At 41.7% G+C, this 25,603-nt stretch overlaps 1 protein-coding gene across 2 annotated transcripts in view; it reads left to right on the plus strand.

The window, feature by feature from the left end:
- Positions 1 to 25,603, plus strand: part of nhsl1b (NHS-like 1b) — a 99,359-nt gene that overhangs the window by 634 nt on the left and 73,122 nt on the right. The gene's annotated exons all lie outside the window — the stretch shown is intronic.

Raw genomic sequence — 25,603 nt, forward strand, 5'->3', positions numbered from 1 at the left:
TAAATGAGATCCAGAGACATGCAAAAATGCATGCAGTGAGTTCATATTTGTAGATATGATGTGCATGTTATGTATGATTCGAGAGTTTAAATATGTCTGTGTGAGAGAGGTGCGTCTACCTTCTGGCTTTTCCTGTTATGATAACATGCGCAGTAGTGTGGAGAGGTCCAAGGTGACTGTCATGATTTGTCTTTTTAAAAGAGTCAAAGAGGAGTGACCACTGACTCCTGCCCACATGGCTTTATTTGCCTGATTGGGACTTATGTTAACAGGGGCATTGTGTCAGAAATGATGGATATCCTCTCAACATACTGGCCATCTGTATCCAGGTCCTCAAAGGGCACTGAGATCCCAGGAGACCCTTCACCTTCCTCATCTCTCCTTAATGTCCATAAAGCTGATAAACACACAGACAAATGGAAAATCAATTTCTTTACTTTTAAAGTTTTGTGATTTGTTTAGCCTGCTTTTATTAAAGCTCCCTCCTTTAGGAGGGTTAAATATTAACTGAGACTGACTCATGCTCTGGTGACTGTGCAAGCAAGACTGAGAGATAGGCCTGCTGAGCTGCATACCTGAGGCAGAGCCTTTGAATGACTGCATATCTGCCTCTCGACACCTATTTAAGACTCTGTTATGTGGTAATGTGTGTAAACCCAGCAGTTAAGGGATCATGTTTTCTATTGAGTCCCTGCCTCTTTTTCTTATCTAACTTGCTTCCGAAATGTATTGCAAAGTAGTGCTGGGAAGATTGGTGCAAATTCCTCTAAACCCAAGTGAAAGAGGAGGATTTCATCTCTGACTCACTCACTTTTGTTTCCTTTTTACTGTCCTTCCTCCTGCATTTGATCTGCGTCTGTCCATCCTGCCTTGTGTCTAAATATGACTCACCCTTTGTCACACAAACACACACAGGTTCAAAAGTGACTGCAGAGAAATGATAAGCCGAACAGGCAGACAGATCCCAGACGGAGGTGAAGGGGTGTAGGGGTGCCCACTACATGACAGCAACCAGTCCCAGTCATGACTCGACTGCTCCCATTTTCTGTACCTGTTGGAAGTTTTGATGCGGTTTTAGGCGGGACTGGGAGCTCTTTCTGAAAGGGTTTGTCTCATTTAAAGACCTGATTCATCAGAAGCCGAAGACGAGGTGTGAGAGAGTAGGCTGGAATGCGGTGTGTTACGTCGCGATCTGCAGTTCCCACACGCCCTCAAAGCCGTGTGTTAGGTTTACAGAAGCGCTGAGTCTAGATTTATTACAACGCAGACACTGAAGCTCAACGCCAGCTTTTTCCACACATGGAAACACCTGTATTTTTTTTTTTTTGAAGTGCCCTCCAGCGTTAATCCATGAAAAGAGTCCTGGATCTGAATATGCCAGAACACCTGGCAGAGTTACTTTGAATTTGGTATTTGAATAAAAGTTACTGTGTCATGCGCATGACTCCAGGAAACAAAGCATTCTTTGCCATGTTGTGCTATTTTACGGCTGTTTCTCACTGGTTTACAAAGTGAGGAGCGGCTGTTAAATGACAGTGTTTAGAGTTGGTGTTTACCTCAAATCCTTGATGAGACATAATGGTATGTTGCTTGTTGGGTAGTGCTGACTACCCAACCCTGAGGAATGCACTGTATTACATAAATTTACCAGCCTGCTTGTAAATATCTGCGGCTGGTCACCCTGTTGTCTTCTGCTCCTGTGGCTCAGGGTTCCTACGCTAACCTCAGAGCTCTGAGCCAGATCATGTTACTGGTGAGGGGCATGAAGAGGGGCTCTTGTGCACTGAAAAACTGACATTGAAGGAAGGGCGAAGTAAGAGTGTGTGTGTTTGCGCACTCCTACCTCTACACTCAGTGTAATCAGTGGCAGTTTGAACAGAGACATGATAGGAAAATGGGATTTCCTCATTGTGTGTATTTTGTCTGCTTTATTCCACTGTTGATCCATGTGTTCTGAAGGAGCGGACCCCAGAGCAAAGGTCACAGGTCATCCTCTCATGCCTCAGCGGGGAACACCTGACACTCAGAGTCAAGAGTTTAAACAAAGTCTAGTTTGGTTAGCTTGGATTTCTGCTGGCTGCCAACAACAGCCACTCCTGCTAAGTTTGGCACATGGATCTCGTTTGCTCCACCCTGGTGTATTACTTGTATTAAGTGCAATTGTATTAATAATATTAATAAGGCTAATGCCATGGATAGTAGAAATAAAAACAGTTTCAAGTCCCTTAACCATGCTGTTTGTTCCAGATGAAGATGTATTATTATGCCTTAACTAATCCAAACATCTATCTCTCTAGCTTTCTCATCAATACTTGATTGTTTTGGAGCTCATACTGATACACAGACTCATAAATACAGTTCAAGTCAGACACCGTTCATTGACAGTATCCCTCCACTACCTATTTCCTGTCATTTCTCCCCCTTCATCTCTACAACCCATCTTTTGTTCCTCATGAGAAAAGTTCGACCTTGAGAACCACGCCAGACTCTGCTTCCCCCAGAGGTCTGTGCACTTCTGTACACCAAGTAGCCATCGCTGTGATGTCACAAGCTTGACTTTTACTTGAAGTATGAATTTAGCTACATATTAGAAACGTATTCTTTTCTGCCAAATATAACTCTGGGTAGATTTGGGAGTATGCTATTTTAATGTTAAAAGTAGGTCATACTAGTGAAGGTTAATTGGAGAAAGGAGAAACTTGGGGCCTTCTTTTGTCAGTTAACTTGATGCCCACTAGCGCGCGCGCACGCACACACACACACACACACACACACACACACACACACACACACACACACAGAATAAAAAAAAAAAGCATGTTTCCAGCTGACCTGCTAATGTCTACAGTCCATCTTGTCTCCCATACACACACTGATATACATGTTAAGTGCTTGGACATTCCTCCTCCTATCCCTCAGATATTTATAGGCATAGTCTTTGTCCGATGCTCTTTCATGAGTAGCAATGTATGCTATCATGTTTAGGGTGTGTTGCTATGTTCAAGTGGTTCTTCTTGTGTTGGGAGGGGGAGTTCATCCTCAGAGTGGGACTGCAATCAGTTATTCAGATAATAACAGTGGAACTGCTTGACTGACATCAAAGTTGCATCCATGTCAAAAGCCAACGAACAACAAATTAGTCGTGCCTGGATAAACTAATTGGTGTTTGTGGCTTTTTTTCTAACCCTCTTTTCCTGTTTGCCACACAAATGCACACTCACATGCACAGCCCTGTTTATCCTACCTCAGTTCTCCCTAGTCACTATTCACTCTGGCCCACTGTGGTCCCCTTCATTCATCGATAGAGAGCAGTCATTACGCAGCCAGAATCCACAAGTCGGTTCCCACGGCGCTCGTTCCAACGCCGGCAGCCTGGCCTGGTTCTAGAGGTCGACCTTCTCCCATCAGGAACAAAAGAGATGGGTCGAAGAAATGAAGGGAAAAAGTGAGAGAAAATGAGTGGGAAGGGGCTGTGGAAGTGGAGGGATATTGCCAGTGAACTGTGTCTGACTTGGACTGTGTGTATGAGATTGTGTGTTTGAATCTACAGGCAGTGCTCTCTCACGGCTCCAATACATCCCTGGATTTAGATACATCCCATCGACTCAGTGCTGTCTTGCAGTTTCTTAAAACATAATCTGTCAGAGACAGATTTGCTGTTGATGGTGGGAGACAGTCGAGTTAATAAGGAAACAGCTAAATTTAGATTTGTGTATATGCGAGCGCTGCCCTGACTGTGTTTAACCCCCGATTCGAGCCACAAGATCATTCTTACAGTATACAGTAGTGTATTTTATCACTTATTTTACACCAGTAGAAGATGATAGGCCTAAGCTGTGGTAATCTGGTTGGTTAATGGCTCCGTTTCCTGGCCGCTTCTCCTCCTCACTTGTGTCACTCAACTGCAGCTGTAATAGATCTAGTTATTTCCTGAGCAAACCACATGTCATGAGAGACCTTACTTATATAAAGTAATAAAAATATCACATCGGTGTTGGAATGGCAACAGATGAAAGCCCTTATAATCTTGGTTGATTTGTATCTCCACTTGTGAAAGTCCAAAAATATCCTTGAACTGGTGGATATGTTTGCGATTACAGTTTTGCTAATAGCAGATGCTGCTTATAGCACCTTTTTTCTTTTTCTTTTTTTTTGTTTAAAGGTTTTTTGTTTCCGTTTCTGTCTCTAAATATAAACTTAACTAAACAAACTGATAAGCTGGATCCCAAATATTCACTAGATGTACCTTTTCAACTTTTTGTTAACACAAAAAAAGAGAAAATATTCAATGGTTGTCAATTTTCTGGGTGGCAATGCCTTGTTAATGTCGGGAGAACGTCCAGACTGCTTCAAGCTGATAGGAAGACAACAGTAAGTCAAATAACCACTTGTTGAAGAAGTTATGCAGAAGAGCATCTCTGAACGCACAAAGCAGATGGGCTACAGTAGCAGAAGACCACACTGGGTGCCACTCCAGTGTCAATGCCACATCCTACCAGAGTATTGTTGCTGGTCACATCCATCTCTCTATGACACAGTGTGCTGATTGGATAACTTGTAACTTGTTTGGTGAACATGACAATGATGTCACTGTCCTTGAATGATCTCCACAGTCACCAGATCTCAGTCCAGTAGAGCAGCGGTCCCCAACCCCCGGGCCACAGACCCTAACTGGTCTGTGAGTCATATGGTACTGGGCCGTGAGAGCTGAGGCATGGGTGTGAAATTTATGGTTTTCAGGGTTTTTTCTTTTTGTTGTTATTTTTTTAAATCGTTTTTATTGTTAACTCGGTTTCCCTGGGTCTTTTCCCGTGTCTTATGAATAAATCTTTTTTTTTTTTGTACTGGTACTGGTTTTCTTATTTATCCGCGACACCTTAAAGGCCGGTCCGTGAAAATATTGTCGGACATAAACCGGTCTTTGGCGCAAAAAAGGTTGGGGACTTATGCTGACGGCAGTAAACTTAATTAGATAAATCTGTCTCCCTACTGTTGAGATTTCATTGTTGCTGTCGACACACAAACATGCGAACATCTCCGCAATCAGAGAGCACCACATGATGGACTTATAGGTTAGTAAGTCGGCAATTGAGGGTGCTGTGGGGTAATCCAGGGTTTAACCAGCATGCAGGGAGATGAGCAAGATTTAATCCCCACTGTCGTGACCTCTGCCTGACAGGATGCAGTGGGACATCCTCAGGGTTGTGTGTGTTTTTGTGGTATTTTTATTTTCATATATCTGTTTTGATGTGTGTATTTGTACACTCAAAGGCCTTTACACAGATGCATTACATTTGGACCGCTGCTGGAAAATTCAAGTCGAGGTCACGGTCGGGTTTTTACACAGCTATTGTTTTTAGAGGAAAAGTGTCACAAATAGCCTGATGTTTGTTCCCAAATGTATTTCCTACGGAGAGACAAACAAAAGCTGAACCGTCAGCAGATCTCAAGTGAAATCCTGTGTTTGCCTCTAGACCACAGAAACTAAATATATGCAAATATACCTTCTTTTTTTTTTTAACATGAAATATTGCAAAACATTTTCACAGCTTCTGTGTGAGTGTAAAATGACATTTCAGCAAATTTTCAGCGGCTCTCCTTTTTGCCTCAGCTTTCCCTTCCTCTGTTTTAAAGTCTCTTCCTCGCTCACTCCCTTGCTCTCGCTCTCTTTTCCTGTTGTTTCATATGGTTTCCAGACCTTTCCTCTCTCATCTCTGTCCGTCCTCTACTCTTTGATGTCAACCCTTATACTGCCATGCTGACCACAACAAAGACAAAGACCACGCTCACACTCTCGACTTTCTCTTTTTATAATCAGTTTTTGTCACGATCTTTTCTCTCTTCTTATCTTTTGTTTTTCCTCCAGCTATCCTTTTTTCCCCTTTAAAGCATGTGTTCCTTTTTAAATGTGTTTAATGCTCATTCTTGCCTTTATTTAAAATTTATGTTGTAATTTTATATTATATAGTGGTTAAACAGCTGTTATTACATGCCTCATGACTGACTAGCTGACTTACTGACTTACTGATCTTCAGATAATCATTGTTTACAGTAGCTTGAGTTTTCAAGATTTATGAATACCCGGAAGAATGTGTGTATATGATGTGTCCATATATATATGGTTAGAGCTTTCACAGTGAGTAAAATAAACTCTAATAATGTTGTCCTACACGTTTTTGTCTGGCGTCCAGGGAAGCCTTTTGTAGATATAGCAGAACAGTGAGAGTAAGAGAGAAGCAATATAGTTTATTGCTGTGCATGAGTGAGATTAGTTATTCTTAATTCAGAAAAACCTACAAGATATCCAAAGATGAAGGCGTGAATTTCCTACTAAAAGTTGCGTCTTTAAATTTCATCTTTTTTAAAATCTTTTATCTTGACTCGTACATTTATGTAATACCGTGCACTGCTATCTACTGTATCCTGCATGTGTTATTAGACATTATATACTGTAAAGCAACCTGTAGAGAAAAACATGTTTGCAGTTGGTGTAAAGTGATCCACAACAGGGCATATTATGAGGGTATCAACCTTGCTTTGACTTTTTTCTTTTTTTGCGAAAGGGACAACAGCTGCACAGTGGTGGCAAACCTGGTGCAGCATTTCATGTTTATTTTATGACGTTAAAGAGTAAAAAAAAGTGTCACGTAAAGCTACACAAACATCTGTTGGGAGCAAAATAAAGGATGGATTTTTATCAAGTATTAGATTGTGGTTTATCAGTGATGTGTACAAGAGGCAGACGGAAGGAAGAAGATGGGCCGACAGGGAGGCACATCCATTCCATCCAGTACATAATGACATACTGCAGCAGGTGGGAGCTCATCTAGCAGGAATATAAAGGCTATTGTTATCCTGGATCTGCACTAAAACTGCACTCAAGGCCTGGAAACGCACCATACACACATGTCTGAATGGCTGCCTGAGGAAAAATAAACAAGGATTTTCTGTCACATCTGTCACTTGTGCCACTTAACCAAAGCTCACACAGGAACACACAGGCAGAAGCATGCAGGTCGTGCACTCAAACTCTCTTAGTGGTATGTAGTGTCTATCATTAAAAGAAATAAAATGTAATGGGCCACTTGGCAGCAAATAACACTGTCTGCAGAATATAGATCACATGAAGCCAAGGCTTCAGATTAGATGCAACAGATGACTTTGGGGTAAATTGAAATATTTGCACTTTAAACCTTGCAACGGCAGAGGCTGGTGTGAACCTCCTGCTATATTTGGACTGAATGATAAGTCTTCAGAAACAGCTGTCGGCTGGCTTTTTTCAGGCACATTTTTAGTCCCGTAAACACTGGCGACATTAGCCAACTTGAATATCCTCAGCTGAATAAACAAGTTGCGGGACAAGAGGGTCATCAAGAGTTTTTTTTTTTTTTTTTTTTTTTTTTTTTTTGTAGACTAGCTGATGTAATGTTTAATACTTGATGAACATCTCAGGATTTGTTTATTCAGACATGTGCATTGTGCAACTGACACTTCTGGTTGAACCCGTTGCTTGTAATTCATAGACCGGCAATAGCGAAATCAGTTGATAGTCTTAATAATATAAGGCTAGGTTTCACCAGCTGTGTGATAGAAAAGTTCCAGACGTGCATCAAGTGTCAGCTATGTTGGTTTGAGGTGATGACGGTCTGAGGGAAGTTGTTGGGTAAGCTTTGTAGTTTCACCCTCAGTTTTATTTGTCATATGCAAGCTCGGACAGGGTTCTTGTGTTTACTGATGCTGCTGGGAAGATTGTTAGAATGGTAAAATCACTATGTATCCTGAAGGAGCCATAGTTTTTTAAAAAACTGGATCAGGTAACCCTGAACTCTCTCTTAGTTGTGCTGAAATAGGCCTAGGCTACTGGGGGTTTCCCATGATGCACTGAGTGTTTCATCTTCATGCACCTCTTTTCACCCACTATGTCAGCAGTTCCCAACCTTTTTTGCGCCACAGACCAGTTTAATGTCTGACAATATTTTCACGGACCAGCCTTTAAGGTGTCACGGATAAATATAACAAAATAAAATGATACGACCAAGACAAAAACTGTGGTATTTTGTAAATATAATAATAAACGCGAATTCACTGTGTAATTGTGTAACTTTATTAGCAGCGTCCTCCTGAAATGCACCAACAACACTGAGAGTAACATCCTCCTCTCTGCCCCTTAACGCTCTCTGGTTGATATGGTAACACTTAAATATTTCTTTCAAAATAAGACACAACTATAACACAGGAAAAGACACAGGGGAACCGAGTTAACGGTAAAAACCCCGAAAACCATTAATTTCACCCGAGCCTCAACTCTTGCGGCCTGGAAACAAACAGCTCACGAACCAGTACCGGTCCGTGGCCCGGTGGTTGTGTTTATGCACCACTTTGAATTTAATCATTAGTTATTATTAATCTCGGTCTCTTCCACGGTGTCTATCCCCCCTTGACTCTCACCCCTAACCTGTCACGGCAGATGGCTTGCCCTCTCTGAGTCGGAGGTTACTTGATACTTGCTCACAGGAGGTTGTGTGATCGTTGGGATTTTCTCTGTACTGTTGCACGATCTTTACCATACAAAATAAAGTGCCTTGAAGCAGCTGTTGTGATTTGGCGCTACATAAGTACATTCAATTATACATTACATTAGTCTGCCTTGGGAATCATTCCATATAATGGCCTTCAGTTTCATTATGCCTGCAATCTCTAATTATTTGTATAAAAAAAGTCTTAATTATGTATTATATCAGGAACTTTTCTCTTGATTGTTTTTTTTTCTAATGTTTATTTTTCTTTTCTTTTTGTCAGAGCTGTAAGATAATGTGCCACCTTCCTGGCAGTGGTCAGGAGGTTCATTGTACATACCCCACTCCCTACTTTATGGCTCCCTTTAGTGATTACATTATGCGGCTTTGGTTATTGCATGTTTGTCTGGTGATTGTATGGTAAACAATGGCCTGTGCCACCTTACTCGTCACTGTTTCCATTAGACCTATATTGACAACAGAGCACAATAAAGCGAAGAGGCTTGCTGAACTGCAGAGTTTAGTAGAATCTGCTGATCACTTTGACTTGTTGTTTTTTTTCCTTATTTTTTGGCTTTAAACTCTTTAACGCTTGACTTTCCTGATGCCTTTGCCGCCACCTTAAAGAGAAGTTGAAGTAAACAAAATTCAAGACGTAACGTGCAGCCATTACCTGGTGGATACCAGCATACTTTAGGTTTACCCATATTCCTTTGAGTAAACCTAAAGTATGTCAGCTTAATGTTGGTAAAGATCATAAAAAATCTTCACCTTGTCCTGTTAGACTGAACAGTTATGACTGTCTTGACTCATCACCATAAATATCTAAGCTCACCCTGACCAATTTTACTGGCTCATTTTCACCACCCACAAAATCGCCAGAATTGTTTATCTTTCTGTCTGATTAGTCACTGAGATGTATGTGACTTAACATGAGACTGTTCTCTCTCTCTGTATGGTGTTTTTTTGTTTTTTCACCTTGTGTGTGTCATCGTAGTAAAATGTTTTCCCAGGGATGCCTACTGTAGTGGAAATTGCCACAAATGTAGGACTGAGAACTTTGACAGGTGTTTACACTGGAAGTCTGGACTGATTTTGTCGATATGATAACATCACAACTTTGGCAGCTGCAGGACTACTGAATTTTTTTCAGTGAAGTTTCCTATTCCCTCTCAGATAATTAAGTATTTGGTTTGGAAGTCCTCTCAGACTGCAAGCTCAAACTCTCAAACAGTTAGAAGAAAAATTCCTGCGAGTGCAACAGGCGTAAAGATGCATAGTGAGAGTTTTGAGTTGTTTTGTTTACTTCGGTAATTTCTTTTCAATTAATTACTCAAATGGGCATCGGTATGAAGCCTTTGTTTTTCCTTCTTTTGCCTGAAGCACTTTCTCGGCTCATCATTAATCACCGTCTCGCTGCAGAAGGCTCCATGGTGTTTGCATGTGTGTCTGAGAAAGTGTGTGTCACTGTGAAATATGACATACTCCATAAAGGAATCCCCATTGACTACTGAATCTTCCTCTGTAGCAGCTTTAGCTGTCTGCCTCATCCACAGAGACCTCATTGTGCATATATGTGTGTGTGCCTTCACTTAAACTTATTTGTGCTCTTCCAGTCTTCCATTCATCAGTATTAGCGCAGCCTGGTGATGGAGTGGTTAACACTGTCACTTCACAACAAGAAGTGACAACAAGAAGGCTGGCTGGGGGCTTTCTGCTTTGAGTACATCCTCTGGGTACTTTTTCCCAGAGCTCTTTCCATGCATTTTAGGCTAATATTGTTCTAAACTGGCTATGGATGTGCAGTAGGTATACGTTTGAACAGAACAAAATAAAGTGTTGTATGAGTGTATGGATAAAATGTGACTTTTTATGTGAAGTGCTTTGTCAGTAAAAATAGAGAAGCACTATATAAATTTGAGTACATTTACACTAAATTCTCTGTTTTACCAAGGCTACTACATGCACACCATTGTTTTTCTTGTGACATTACCAATAAGTTTGATGTGTCACATGGCCCTCTTCCTATTGTATCCAAGATGGCCGACATCTAAATGGCCACCATGGTCACCACCCGTCTTGAGGAGTTTGCCCCCTCACATATACTAATGTGCCACAAACAGGACTTTAATATCACCAACCATTCCCATGTTATTAAGATGTATCCATATAAATGGCCCACCCTGTACTATGGATGTTTTCTTTTTAGCACTGTGTACCTCCTTGCAACCAATTTCCTTACAACTTGTGGTTGCCAAGCAGTCGGTGACGAATCTCTAAGCCTCGTCTTTGACAAACAACTTCATAATGACTGCTAACAACCTCCACCAACCACTTGCCAACCTGTCAGGCTTTTTTTCTTCTTCTTGCAGCTGATGGTTTGCAGGGGTTGCCGATCAGTGTCTCGGGCTGAATAACTGTGGCCCAACAAACAGCAACAGAAATTTGTTTATTGTTGTGATTTTGTCTGTTAAACATGAAACTTGCCTAAGGAGGGAAAATGAGGTTCAGGGACTGGTTGCAACATGTGCTGACGTCTATCAACACTCAGAAAAGAATAATAACTTGGATAAACACATGTAAACAATAAGGCACTGGCCTTGAAGTGGTAATGTGGGCTCTCAATTGTGCTTTTCAGTGCATGGTTTGTGGATCATAACTCACACAAAGAGGAAATAAAACTAGTGCTAGACATGCACAGTGATCGTCCTTGGGCATAGGGATTCACTGTTCCTCAGTAAACCTCAGCATGTCAGAACACTCAGCGTTATTAATGTTAATACTTGATGATTATGAGATGGTGTATTTATTCTGGTTTTTGTTGATACTGTTCTGTTTGACTCGATCACACCTTCACGAGTTTGTTGATAAGTTGCTTGGAGACAAAACAAGGCTCTAATTGTGATTAACCAGTGCACAGATTTGGTCTTAGCGTGGTTGGCCACACACAGCAGCAGAACGTCCTCGAGTCAGAACATCTGTTAAGTGAAAGTGGATAGAGTAAAGGACACGGCTTGCTTCCACGGTCCGATTAAATGTTTCAGGATTGTTGAATTATTGACAGAGAGAGCCACTGAGAGAGCAAGGGACCGAATTTATTGATTGACTTTACAAAAAAACTGTTGAACAGTGTACATATTCACATTCAAACACACACAACAATAGTTTTGTCCAGGTGTGTGTGTGTTTGTGTGTGTTCAAAAGAACAAGAGAGGACATTAATCGAGGCCCTCCCTTGCCACACAGTGAGAAGGGATTTTTTTGGAGTCGGTGACGGGGATTATGGGGAATATTATTTCATATGGCTACAGAATGGTTAATCTCCTTAAGCTCTGCTGGAGTCTGCACACCCATTTCAGTTACTGCCCATTAACGGAGGCTCCATGTGAAGCTGAAAAGACCAGGAAACAAGGGTGTGTGTGTGTGTGTGTGTGTGTGTGTGTGTCCATACAATACCTGTTGGTTTATAAATGTTGAAAGACGGTTAGAAACATGAAATTACGGATAACATTAATTAAAGGATCCTTTTAATTATGTTGATATTTGAGCTTGTTTTTAATGCAATAGTAGTTATGTTAAAGTTCTTGTGAGGTCATGTGAATGGCTTTCTCTCATGTATTTCAACCACATTGTCATTCAGGTGCTGTTGCTGTTGGCTCAAGCTTTTCTCTGTCCCACACTCTGAGGTTTACGCTGGCTTCAGAAGGGGGCAGATTATAAATACAAACCTGCTTTTTTTTGCTTTCTAATGAGATTCTTAGACTCAAATTTGCCTCCTAATCCAAAAGTGCCCTGCTCAAACAGCCTTTGCAATGAAGTGAAAGCCTCTTGGACTTGAATGGTCAAACCTTTTAGGCACTGATGTGTTTTGAAGGCTGCTGCCAGCTAATGTCCTGGTATATTGACTCAGCTGTGTTTTTGACCTTCTGTCTCTGTGTGTGTGAAAGGAGTGTGTGTGTTTGTGCGTGTGCTTCAGTGAGACAGGCTGTCACCGTCATAGCTGTTTGATTTGGTGTGTTCCCTAGTGTCAGGTAGGTTTTTTTTTTTTTTTTTTTTTTTTGGAGTTATTATTATACACAGGTTGCCAAATAGATACTGACGCAGCTTCCAGAGAGTGGACACCACTCACACACTTCACTTTAGTTAATTCAGCTGTATCCCTGATCTGCCTGCAGGAGAAGTGTCTGTGGAAAACGACTGTAAACATGTGAACTGTTACAATAGCAAATAGTAAGTTAATTATGGTAAAAACATAGACGGTATAAAATATGCCAATTAACAGACTAATATTTCTGCCAAATAACAGACTAATAAAAAACTAGAATTTCAACATCAAAAGTGAAAAACTAATTTTTTGTTCTATACTTAATGTGACCAGATGTCCCTCTTTATGTGGGAGTGAACTGGATTTTATTCCTTTCCCTCTTGTCCTACATCTTGAGATAATGTCCCACATTTTCAATTCAATTCAATAAAACTTTATTGATCCTGAAGGTTGGCCCCGAAGGAAATTGGGTAATTGACCGGTTCTCCACTTTTCTAAAGTCTGGCTTTTACTCGATATATATGAAGGGAAGTCTTTTAATTACAGTCAGAAGATCATGTACTCATCAGGGAAAGTTACAATTTAAAAAAAAAAATCCAAAATTTGCAGATGTTGGTGAGTATGATGACAACTAGCACAAAGCAAATTATATAATCAATATAATCTGAGAAATCTGAGTTCTTTGTCTTTTTCTGTTCCTGAAGACAGGAAGTATGTAATTGGTTCTTTTAATTGCCATAAATTTATTTTAAATTAGTTCAAATTCAAATTCAAATTTTATTTGTCACGTACACAGTCATACACAGTACGAAATGTAGTGAAATGCTTGGACAACTGCTCGTGACCTAAAGAAAACAAAAAAAGGAAAAGGCTATGAATAAGATAGGAAATAAATATGAAAAATTAAAAAGGGTAAATTTAACTAGGAAGGAATAGAATATAAATTAAGGTTAAAAATGAAATAACTGTACAACACAAATTAGAATGAAGGGTAAATTTAACTGGGAAGAATAAGATAAAGATAAATATATAAATTAAAGTTGAAAATAAAATAACTGTACAACAAAATACACAATACACAATATAGAACTATATAAGAATGTATGAAGAAATCTAAATATAAATAAATATATACACAATAACAGCAGCTGTACAAGTATTAACCGGAAATGAAGAATATAGTGACCAGTGTTGTGCAAAACCAAAGTCCAGAAAGTCCAGTGTGTGTGTAAGAACTGTATGTGTGGGTCAGTACTGTGTGGTGGTGTGATTGAGAGACCGTATCGCCTGCGGGAAGAAGCTCCTCCTCAGTCTCTCTGTGTTGGTCTTCAGGGAGCGGAATCGCTTTCCTGACCTCAACAGAGAGAACAGTCTGTTGTTGGGATGGCTGAGGTCCTTCACGATCTTCCTGGCCTTGGTCCGGCACCGCCTGCTGTAGATTGAGTGCAGGTCAGGGAGCTCGGAGCGGATGGTGCGCTCAGCTGACCGCACAACCCTCTGTAGAGCTCGTCTGTCCTGCATGGTGCTGTTCCCGAACCAGGTTAAGATGTTTCCCGCCAGGATGCTCTCTATGGTGCACGAGTAAAAGTTCCTGAGCACCTTGGAGGGCAGTTGGAAGTCTCTCAAGCGTCTGAGGTGGTAGAGACGCTGTCGGGCCTTTTTCACCACGGTGTTGATGTGACAGGACCATGACAGGTCCTGCGTGATGTGAACTCCGAGGTATTTGAAGCTGTCCACTCTCTCCACTGGGCACTCGTTGATGACGGGGGTCTGGTAGTTCCTCTCCTGCTTGGTGCTGAAGTCCACTATCAGCTCCTTTGTCTTACTGACGTTTAGAAGGAGGTTGTTCCTCTGGCACCAGTTCTCCAGATTCCTAATCTCCTTCAGGTAGGCCGTCTCGTTGTTATCAGAGATCAGGCCCACCACGACGGTGTCGTCAGCAAACTTGATGATGGTGGTGGAGCTGGTAGTGGCCACACTACCAGCTAGTTTATGTTCAAAACATGTCAGCCAGTAATGGAAAATGCTTGGTGCAACTTTAAAATTCCTACAAAAAGTAATACCAATAAAATGAAAGTTGGTGGTGCTGCATCCCGTTTCTTTACAACAGAGATCTGGTAAGTTGCCTGTCAGGCGTGTTTTCGTACAGAATCCTGCAGAGTAACAAATGTTTTCATACTGAAAGAGTCTGGAGGCACCGTGGTCCCAGCTGTAGGTTATGAAGCAGACTTGTGGTACCGGTGTATCAGGTAACTGTTATTGTGCGCCTGTCAGTGGTATCATAAGGGCTGAAGTCACCGTAGCCCAGTTTCACTCGTGTTGAGTTCATTGGTGATCGAGAGGGATCTGGTTCCTACCTCAGAGCGCTTTTGTTTGTTCAGTGTGTGCATGTTTCAGGTTGTGCTGTAAGTGTACACAGACGCGGTGTTTTTGTGTCATTTTAACCCCCTCCTCTTGTTTTCTTTAACTTGATCACGTATGGTTCCAGTGCAGGTTGTATTGTGTTTTTGATAGCTAAAACAGTTAACTTTTTAACTGCCTGTGAGAAAATGCATCAGCATATAACAAGACCGAGAAGAGAGAGAGGATGTTTCACCTTTTTAATTACTTTCTGTGCTTATTTGTGTGCAAATGTCTAATTTCTTTTTCCTCACTTGCGTCTCTTTCTCAGTTCTTAGTGAGAATGTGAGGGGTTGGGCAAATGAGTACTCCTTAGGTTTTAAGCAGCATCACTTGCTTGTAACAAAGAAGTAGTTTCCATGATGCATTTATGGAACTGGAAAATCCCAAATGATGGCAGAGTGGGAAAGATTTCCGGGTCACAGGTGGAGAGAGCACTCAAAGAAGAATAAGTTTGCATAATGAAAAGCACCCACAGTCTGCCTGTTTGCCTCCTGTGATCCTTAGATCTCTCCATCTATTGCACTCTAACACACGCACACACAAACCCACACATTCCTTCTTCGTTTGATCCGTTAGCCTCGGTGGGGCCCACAGTAGCTAAAAGGGCGGCACCACATAAAAGAAAACCCCCTCCTCTCTTCAGTTAAGTACCCTCAACCCCAACAGTGTGCTTCTACTCTCTGCTGGGATTGAGATGATTTCACCCAATCGACTGCCTCTCCTACTGTCAGGGCCTCTTCTCCACCCCACCCCCAACCTCTTGGAAAAACTTGGGTCTAGAGGCCCAAAGGTCCTGAATGAAGCTGGAGCAGCGAGGCAGGTTAATGGGGCCGGTAAGGACTGTTGCCCTTGAGGGACCAGACCCTGAGTCCCTGAGCCCCCTGGATGTTTGGAGATGAGAGATGAGGATCTTTGTTGTGGGAAGACTGAGGCAGTGATGAGTGGTCTCGATGGAAATTGCAGATCCCCTAGGGCTGGAAGAAAAAAAAAAACAGGGAAATCCCTCAATCTCTCTCTCTCTCTCTTTTTTCTTTTTTAAATCATTCATGAAGAATCTGGTCTTTGTTCGGCATTCTATCACCCTGTTTGCTGCCTTGTCTTTCGCTTTAATATCTGCTCCTGTCAGTGTTTCTGTCTTCATTTCTCGCTTTGTCTTTCAAGTTGGAGAAACATTTATTTCTGATCGCTCTCCTGGACAAAACCTGAGTGCAGATGCAAACAAGCTTGTACTCATACTGTAATCGTGGGGTGTGTGCAGACGCTCAGTGTGTACTGTATTGCATTGTAATGTCACTGTTATGTCCTCTTCTTTGTCCACTGCTCATTCCCTTTGACTGAACTTTCCAAACCAGTCAGTCAGGCTCACGGTATTTAGCACATCTCCTCCTTCTCCTCCTTGTCCTCTCATCATCCTCCCTCTTCCTTCTTCTCTTGTTTTGTGCATCTTTTCTTAAAGTGTTTTTTTCTGGACTGATCTGCGTGCCGTTGAGGCTGACAAGTCAGACAGGGCTATACACAACAGCGAGGGGAAAGAAAAAGAGGCTAATTCCCCCTGGCAAGACCAGTGAAGTTGCACACAAACACAGGCATTCTTGGCCAGTCTCGATCTCTCCCAGCATGCTGACCATTCGACAACAGTTCCAACTCAGTGGCTCCATAGACAGAGGGGGAGCTGTGACAGGGAGCGAGCGGAAACGAGAGGGTAAAAGAGAGGAGTTGAAAAGGCGAGAGGACGGTGAAATGCAAGAGGATTAAAAAAGGAAGAAATGAGCAAAAATGGGGGAATTGGAGGCTTTTAACACACACATGACAACACAGACACACAAAAAGGAACTAATGAAGGCATTTTATTTTACTTTTTTGGACACATTTGGAAACTTGGAAAACATTTACACGCTATTTATAAAACTGCTATCGTTGCAGCCATGCTACACTTCATAACTATACACCGCAGCTATGAGCCCCTTGTTTTTTGGATTTATGAGCACAATTTTAGCTGCCTTGTTTCTTTTTTCACATTGTTTTACTTGTGGGATTAAACTATGTAGGAATTTCGGATTTTAAACAATTTTTGTTGATGGAAGCAAGAAGGAGAGGGGGGAAAGTGGGAAGGGTGAAAGGGAGGGACTAGCAGGGAGTTTATGGTAAACAGGCCTAATAGCATAACTGGGTGTCCTAATTGGTCAGGGATGAGTGTGCATTGTTCATGTATGTGTGTGTTGGGGAGAGAGAGTGAGGCTCTTCAGGAAAACAGCTGTCTGAGTGGCTTCTTAAGGCTGGGGGCATTAGGTCGGACGGAGCCCCCTTAACTGGCTAAACCGTCTAAACACACACACCCCTGTCTCTTCACCAGATGGGAACCCAGCCCAGTAGGCTTTTCATGTGGTTGCGGGCTCAGGGAGTGGATGGGAAGGGAAGCGGTTTCAGGAGCAGGGAGGTGACACACGAGGTCTGAGCAGTTCTCCTCCTCCTCTCCTCTCCTCCTTGTTTCATCTCTTTGTTTCAACCAAACACTTTGAGAAGTCGGGGTTCATATTTTTCAGGGGCTTGCAGTGACACAGCGGTTCGCGGTTTGGACTCGACCCCAACAGTTTTCCTGTTGCTGCCAGAGTTTGGGCGGAGTGCTTTGGGTGTAGTTGACTAAGTTTTGCCACATGTGTGGTTAGGCAATTAAAGGTCGCACCCCAATACTCTGAGAAAGTCTTTCTTTTTTTTTTTTCTTGCACACTTCGTCTAAACACTGATGTGATGCATGCGCGTAGAGATTGAGTAATGCTGGAATTAATCATCTGACTTATAAATATCCCATAACTACATCTACAGCATGACAAATATACCCTTAAAAAAGCTGTTTTTGCAAAGAATAATCCTTCTGCACTGACAGATTAACCCACTGAATTTTGAATTGTGTGGAGCTACTAAAGTCTGCCAAGCTCAGCCTCTCTCACATATTACTTAATCTCTTCCCCCCATCACCCAATCCCACAAAGAAGCCCATTGTATGAGCTCACATCTACTACCGACCAGCGTAGACAGCTTGAAATGCAGTAACACCATAAGTCACATGGACACATGCGTGCACCCACACACACTAATGCACTACTTTTCTCTGGCTGGCTTTCTTTTGTGGGTCATTGGGACACTGTACATGGAAAGTGGTGACATTTGTATGTGTTTTAGATTTCCAAACTGGAAACACCTTGATGGGAATTTCATAACTGGTCTCTGGGCAACACAGAGACAGACGAGTGGAGTCTTTTGCACCTCCATATCTCTTGCAGCACAACTGGAATTAATTTGTTCTTCTTGTCTCTTTATTAATTTAGTTTCTTATCAATATGACTGATAATGATAGCAAACATTTGTAAATTTATGGTCAGCATTATTAAAACACAGTTATTAGTATCATAGTCACACCCAATCCGCTGCTTTTGCACTGTCTGCAGTTTGCGTCAGCGTTGTGAAGACACTGTATGGAGCTGACTCGTAATCACTGAGCCGTAATGGTGATGTTTTTCATTAGTTAGGCTAATGGCTATGATCTCATCGGTGGAAATGATTGCTTTGTGATGGCATCCAACACAGAGATTGCTGTTTACCTCCAGCACAGCTTAGTTTAGGCTGACAATGTAATTTTTCCAGGTATTTTGTTATATTTTTAAAGAAAAGGAAAGAGGGAAAAACAAATCCATCGGAAACTAATCGGGTGATATGGAGGTGTCTTTCTCTTTATAAATGTCTGTGATCAGCTTAAAAGAAACTTTTATTTACAGGAAATCCTGCTATTGCAATTAAGTTGCCAATGATACATTGACGTTTAAACCCCGGTCTTAATCTTATAATAGGAGACGATTTGAGGTAGAAAATCACCGGTGTTGCTGGTAACTTTAAAGATGGCTTTGTTCTATTCAGTAACCAACGACAGTTCGACAACACTCTGCACCACCCACCCTGCGGTTCAAATGCTCCCTGTCCTCTGCCTGTTGATACATTTCTAGCTATGGTTCAGCCTAAATATGGAGATTTTTCGAAACATGGACTCTTGCAAACATGATCTTTTGGGTCAGGCTGTGTGTGGCTTGTGTGTGGCTTGTAAAGCCACACACAGCCTAAACTTTGGTTTTCATAAACAGTTTTAAAAGCTGGTTTCTCTATCCAACTAAACGTAAACACAGAAATTAGTCCCCTGGGCTCTAATTATAGGACTCCTCAGTGGCTGTAGTGTTTTAGTGGGGCACTTAGGAGACTGCTCATTTTCTAGAAATCAGCTTTCCCAGATCTCAATGATGTTTGTACTGAGTACATAATTAGCCTGGCCTAATTTGGGTATCTGTGAGAATAAGACCCAAGGTGGAAAGTCCAGTTTGTGTCCTTACAGGATGCATTGATGATTTTAGGGGATAATGTTTACTTCATTCATGGACACAGTCTCACATGCACTCACTGCTACTGGTTATTGTGTTTCCAAGACTGTAGCTCTGAACTGCGGTCGGTGTGCCCCGCTACTGTGTGGTGGTGACATGTAGTGATAGGCCTTCTGTTGCTGTCTTTCCTCTGCTGCAGCCCTCCACTGATGCTGTCCAGACACACACACTCTCAGACACACGCATTGCTGCCTCATGATAGCTCAGCTGTCTCAAAGCTAGTGCCCAGTATTAAAGAAGTCTGTACTTCCTTTAACATCTTCATATTTTTTCCTTCTGTCTGCTTATTCCTTCACCTGTCTTTTTATTTCGCTAAGCTGTAGCAGTGATGGGATACAGCATGACCAAATGTTTTTAAGCTCAATCAGTGGAAAGACAGCGCAGCTTGATTTATGGTAAATACATGTGTGTGTCTGTTTGATTGTGGTTGTGTCCATAATTGAAACCCTTGTCGATTTGTTCCCATGCTGATAATAAGTGTGAATTAAGCATCAAATGATGAGGAGTGTGAGAAAAAGTCTGGTCTCACGGACACTTGTGACACACACACACACACACACACACACACACACACACACACACACACACACACACACACACACACACACACACACACACACACACACACTCTGAGTGTTAAGATAAGAGTTAAAGCCCTCGGCGGCTCATGTGGCAGTGTTTTCAGTCCTGCGTGTCGGCTCAGACCAAAGCCGCTGAAGCACAATATGAATCTGCACGTTTGTACCTGTGTGCTCTTTTATATTTAAAACACATCCCTAACATCAGTGAGTCTGTTCAGAATTTCTGAAGGTACTGAGGTGTTTGTGTTGTTACTGTTTCACACACTGAGTTTATTGCCTTTGTGTCTTTTCCTTCTCAGTATTTGTTGTCATATTTGTCTTCTGCCATTTTTCCAAATTCTGGATGTTTTAGAGACAGGAAGAAGAAGAAAAAGAGGAGGAAGAGGAAATGCAGGGCGCTTGGAAATAGAAATCCTTGCTTTATGGAAACGTGCATGTTTACATGCTTTTGTGTTTCTCCGAATGCTCAGTTGTTCACAGTTGTGGCAACAGCTCTCCGGCTTTTTGCACGTACCAGATTGTTGATACGTACACTCTGCCAGGCAGAAGAAGTTAGAGTGATGTGTGGGAGGAAGAAGAATGATAAATTCAGCGATGAACAGAGATAGAAAAAGTGTGGAGTGAAGGGAGTCAGACAACGGATGCTGTGAATATGCAGATAGTCTGCACGTGACTCCGTTGCTCAGATTTATTCAACTCTCCCTGCTACCTTGCTTTGGCATTTAGGTTAACCATCTCTTCCCTGATCACATTTCAGACCATGAACCATGAGCTAACCATTTGATAGCCATACATTTCTCAGCATCCTGTGGGAGATGCCACTGTCAACTACATCCTGTTCCATTTCCTGACCCCGTCACCATTCTCCCTAAACCCCAGACCCTCGACAGCACACTCAGAACGCAGAGGAAAAATGCTCTTATTAGGACAACCGTCTCATCCAGTCGCCTGCCTTAGCATGTTCTTTGCGATTGTTTTCCAGTCCAGCCACAGGATGTGACACGTCTCTCGCCGTTGTTTCCTGCTGCATTGGAAAAGTAGAGCAGCAGTGATGAATTTGTCTGCGGAAAGGGTTAGCCAAAAAGGTTTCCGCATGCTCTGCAGGTTATGATTAAAGCAAACAATGTAAGCACCGGTGCGGAAAGTTGTTCACACACATAATTACCTCTTTTTTTTCTTTTTTTTTTTTGAGTTTATTTTATATGGAGACCAACCTAAAATTTTGTGCATAGAACAGACAAAGGAAAAACATAATAGGTGCAAAAAGTAACCACATTTAAGTCTGTCTCAATAATCAAAATTGGTTTGGTAGAGTCCCGGCCTTTTCTCTTCTTAATTGTAAGTGGTGTCTGTAATTGCATCAGGTTTAGAGGACCTCTTTGTGTACCAGTGGAGGGGATGAGGAAACGGGCCAGGAGGCAGAGAAGGAAAATGGTGACAGGATGATGGGACACTTGGGAGCAGAGGGTAAAAGTCAAGATGCTGCTGAAGAGGTGAAGAAGTGTAGAGGTGGGGAGACCTGAACCGAGCATTGAGGATGGGGGATGTAAGAGTTATTTTACATTGTCGCTGGACCAATGAAACAACATGATAAATGTGTAAAATTACAGAAAAGGAACTTCCTGTTATTTAATTGTTTATAAGTTAATTAATTACTTTGGTGTACTGTGAATAGGAGTAGGGGTGTACAGTTAAAAGTTCAAACTCTATGCACTCCTTCACATTTTCTAAAGCACATTTTCAATTCTTCGTTGGGCTGATTTTGGACCCCGGGCCTTATGTTTGACACCCCTCATTTAAAACATAAAAGTTCGGAAGGTGAGACAGGTAGTTGGGAACTTGGAGTCCCGTACAAGCTCGCTTTCTCATTGGTGGCTCAGATCAAATGCAACCTGCCCATTCTTCAAGCTTGATTGCTCAGCAGCTTAAACGCACAAAGAACCTATTTCACAAGTGTGTGTTCTTCACGGCGTATGTACCACTGACCCCCAACTTGATACTCAAAGAGGCCCGAGGACCCGCTAGAAGAGAGTGTGGACCATGCCTCATTGCCCTGGTAACAGCAGCCTCTGGCAGATAACAACTGCATCACCGTAGCAACCTTGGGGTTCAGGGGGGGTCACCACTTAGGAGCTCCTTTGAATACATCACTCCCCTCACACACCCCTTTTTCTTCATGACAGGTTTTTGATTGGCCATCGCGTGTGTGTGCGCTCCACGCGTGCAGCGAGGCGGTACAGACACCGGAGTATGTGATTTGAGCATGTGAGTGTATACAAGTCTTTGAATTGATGTTAGAAGTGAAATTGGACTTTTTGATGCTTTTTGATGGAGCATGTTAGCTGTGTAGTTATTAGATAGCATCATGCCTGTTAAAGGGATTAGGATTTGGGCCCGGAAGCAAAGGAGGAACCCCTATGCAGGTTTGTGTGTTTGATAGTTTTGGAGTGTATGTGTAGAGACAAATTGTTTGTACACACATAGGAACAAATTCAAGAACCGCGGTTGTGTTTAAAAACTCAGCAGACTTTTAATGGAATTGTCTTCAAAAATTTGCAAGAAGATGGTGTGAAGTCAGAGGCAGAATTAAAGGAGTCGAGGGAGAGACTGGGAGCTAAGATAGGAAAATAAAGGTGTGAAGAGTGTGAATTGGAAAAAGAAAGGTGGGGGAGAGATACAAAGCTGGTGGTAATCAGCAAACAGTGCAGTGTAGGCTGAGAGCTTCCTTTGTTCAGACTGTTGGTTTTCTGGGATGGGTAAAGAGAAGCTGGATTCTGAGACTAAGTTGAATAGTGGACAGAAGAGTGAATGGAAAAAGACGGAGATACAGATGCACTTGTCATTGCAGGTGAATTTGATCTATTTTCTTTCTATTTACACAGTATTTAGGTTATGTTATCGGTCACTACTGCTGTGAACTTGAATGATTAGTTAAACTGGGGATGATTGTAAGAGATTATTGAGCGAGACAGCTAAGCAGGTTGCTTCTTTTTAGAGGTCAGAGGTTGCAGCCTTTGATGCAGCTTTAACAATAGCGGCGTTACTCGGTAATAGTGTTGCATATAATTTGATATATTTTTTTAATTTACCCTTTTTTACTGTGTTATTAATCAGGATTTTCATCAGCATATGACACCTTTGAGCACTGATGATGAAACACTTGCTCTGTGTGGCTAAAAATTCACATAATTGTCATGATTTAGATACTGCGGCAATAAACTGAGTCCTGTTAAAGCCTATGTTAACACTGTCTGTATCTGCAAATGTTTTGAAGGCTATAGTTCAATTTGATATCAAACACCTTTTAATATAATTCCATAAAAGTTGATTTTTTATTAAATTTACTCAGATTGTGTACCTAATGATGTGGGAACTCCGGATGTTTTAATTAAATTTCTTCATTGTACTGTGTACAATAGAAAAAGTAGACCCTGTACATTGTATACATATCCTTTGACATGCAAAAATCTTGAGTCACGCTTCATTTCTTTATGTTTTGCTTGGAAAAAAAGAAATAGGTGCGGTGATTTATTGAAGGGTGTGCACACATGAATGGACATTCAACGCTCTTCTTTGGATGTTTCTGCCTTTTGTGTTTTTTCTCTGCTTTAGTAATGTTGAGGTCCGGGTCTGAGGAAGCCAGTCTATAACTTATTGTTACTTTTCTGTGTTCATAATTGCATCGATTTTGGTAAGATCTCCAACACCACTGGCTGAAATTCAGCCCCAAACTACAACAGAGCCTCCACCGTGTTTTAAAGATGGCTGTAAACACTTATTGCTGTACCTCTCTTCTGACCTCCTCTGTAAATATTGATGACAGTTAAGCCAAAAATGTCAAATTAGGTTCAGTGTGTTCCTTTTTCTTAAGTATATGACATTCAGATAATATGAAATGATAGTTTTTAGGCCTGTAACTTAATCCTTTTGTGCGCCACTTGTCCAGTTTCCGCAATTTTAAGGACACACTGCACACCATGTAGGTATGGCAAGTTTTTTTTGACTAATAGCTCTTTGGGAATCACCTTAAAGGTGCAAAAAATGCTCCTTTTATACCAACACAAATATTGAGCCGCTCACCGAACCATGCCGGTTTCTCAGCGATAGCGTTAGCCAATGCATAACTAATATGACATGACAGATAAATGTTAGCCACTGATAGACTGATGACAATCAAGAAGATTTTTATTGGCCGATATTAATGTTTGGCAGTGTTGTGCTTAGTTGCCAGCTAGTTAGGTACAACAGGCCAGCACTAATGCAGTCTAAGCAGTCCTGCAATAGGTCCAGCATTAAGGTAAGTAATAACAAATATTTATTAATTAGAGTTCAGTTCAACAGCATTTCAGATTAATCTCCAAAATGACCAGTTCTTCTTTAGTATATAGCATATAAAATGTTTTCAGAAATAATAATTTGTATTTAATTAAATGTGAAAAAATAAAGTAATTTGCAGAGACAGCTTCACTGGGCGATAGTGATTGTCTGGTCATTTTTTGCTTAGCAGCAGGAGAGATTTTATTGATCTGTATCACACAGCAGGACAGTTTCTTACTCCTTCTGCCAGCCTCCCACCACACATGTATACGTACACCCTTACCATGCAACACTACCTTCAACCCCTCCAGTAATCACTGATCCAAGGCGTGACATTGCTCATTAGCTGAATGAAACCGTCTTGTATTTGCTTTTTCTGACACAGAACTGGAATCATAGGAGTGGCTCAAGAAGAAAAATCTGAAGTCATGTCCTCCTTTTGAATCTCTATCTTTGTTATGTTATAGCTTCAGCTCCCGCACCTCCCACCCTCTTGCCCCTTCATGCCGTCCCTCTTCCTCTGTCTCTTCCACCTCCTCACATCAGCCTTAGTGGCCTTGATGAGCACTGAGTCATATAGAGCGATTGTGAACATAAGGTTCCTTCTAAGACACGCACAGACTCGAGTACACTGTGTGTTTCTTGTTCACTTTTCAAACCTTTAAATATTTTTCTGTGTTGCTTCTGGAAAAGCATCTGAAATGAATGCAGGTTAGGTCAGACGGACAGCATGGAAGCTTAAACATTGAAAGGAACAAACGGTCACGAATAACGTCTAATATGACTTCGAGGAACCATGTTGGGTCTCTGTGCCAGTAAACAAACATTTCCTCTTTCTCTCAGGCATTAATCACGGGGTAATTGAGTGCCTGTCAGTTGTTGTTGCGTCTTTATTTTGCTGTGTCTCTGCAGCTCCATTATCTATGTTCATTCATTCTGAATCACATCTCAAACGTGTCGTAACACAGCTTTCGGGGTCGTCCTCAGTTCACAGAAGAACTGAGCAGCATGAATGAAACTCTCGTGGGGGGATTTTTTTGTTATTAGGCGTTTATCGTTGCACAGCTTGCGACTTGCACATAATAATTAAGAGAACTCCAGATAGGAGCAGAAGCCTATTAGTAGCGTACCACTGTGGTGAATAAATTCCCATTTTTATTTTGTCTTACTGGTTCTACAACTAACTGGGATGTGCTCAAAGCACTAGGAGGGATTTGGTTTTGTCAGTGGGAAATGGGAAGTGAAAAGAATTGCAGACATGTTCAAAACCTGCATGGATGTACAGGAGCGAGTCACTGCTGCAATTTCCCAGTCTCA

This window comes from Diplotaxodon limnothrissa, linkage group LG15, assembly GCF_057381915.1.
Source record: "Diplotaxodon limnothrissa isolate DT_005_m linkage group LG15, D_limnothrissa_male_GT1.1, whole genome shotgun sequence".
In the NCBI taxonomy this organism is placed as follows: domain Eukaryota; kingdom Metazoa; phylum Chordata; class Actinopteri; order Cichliformes; family Cichlidae; genus Diplotaxodon; species Diplotaxodon limnothrissa.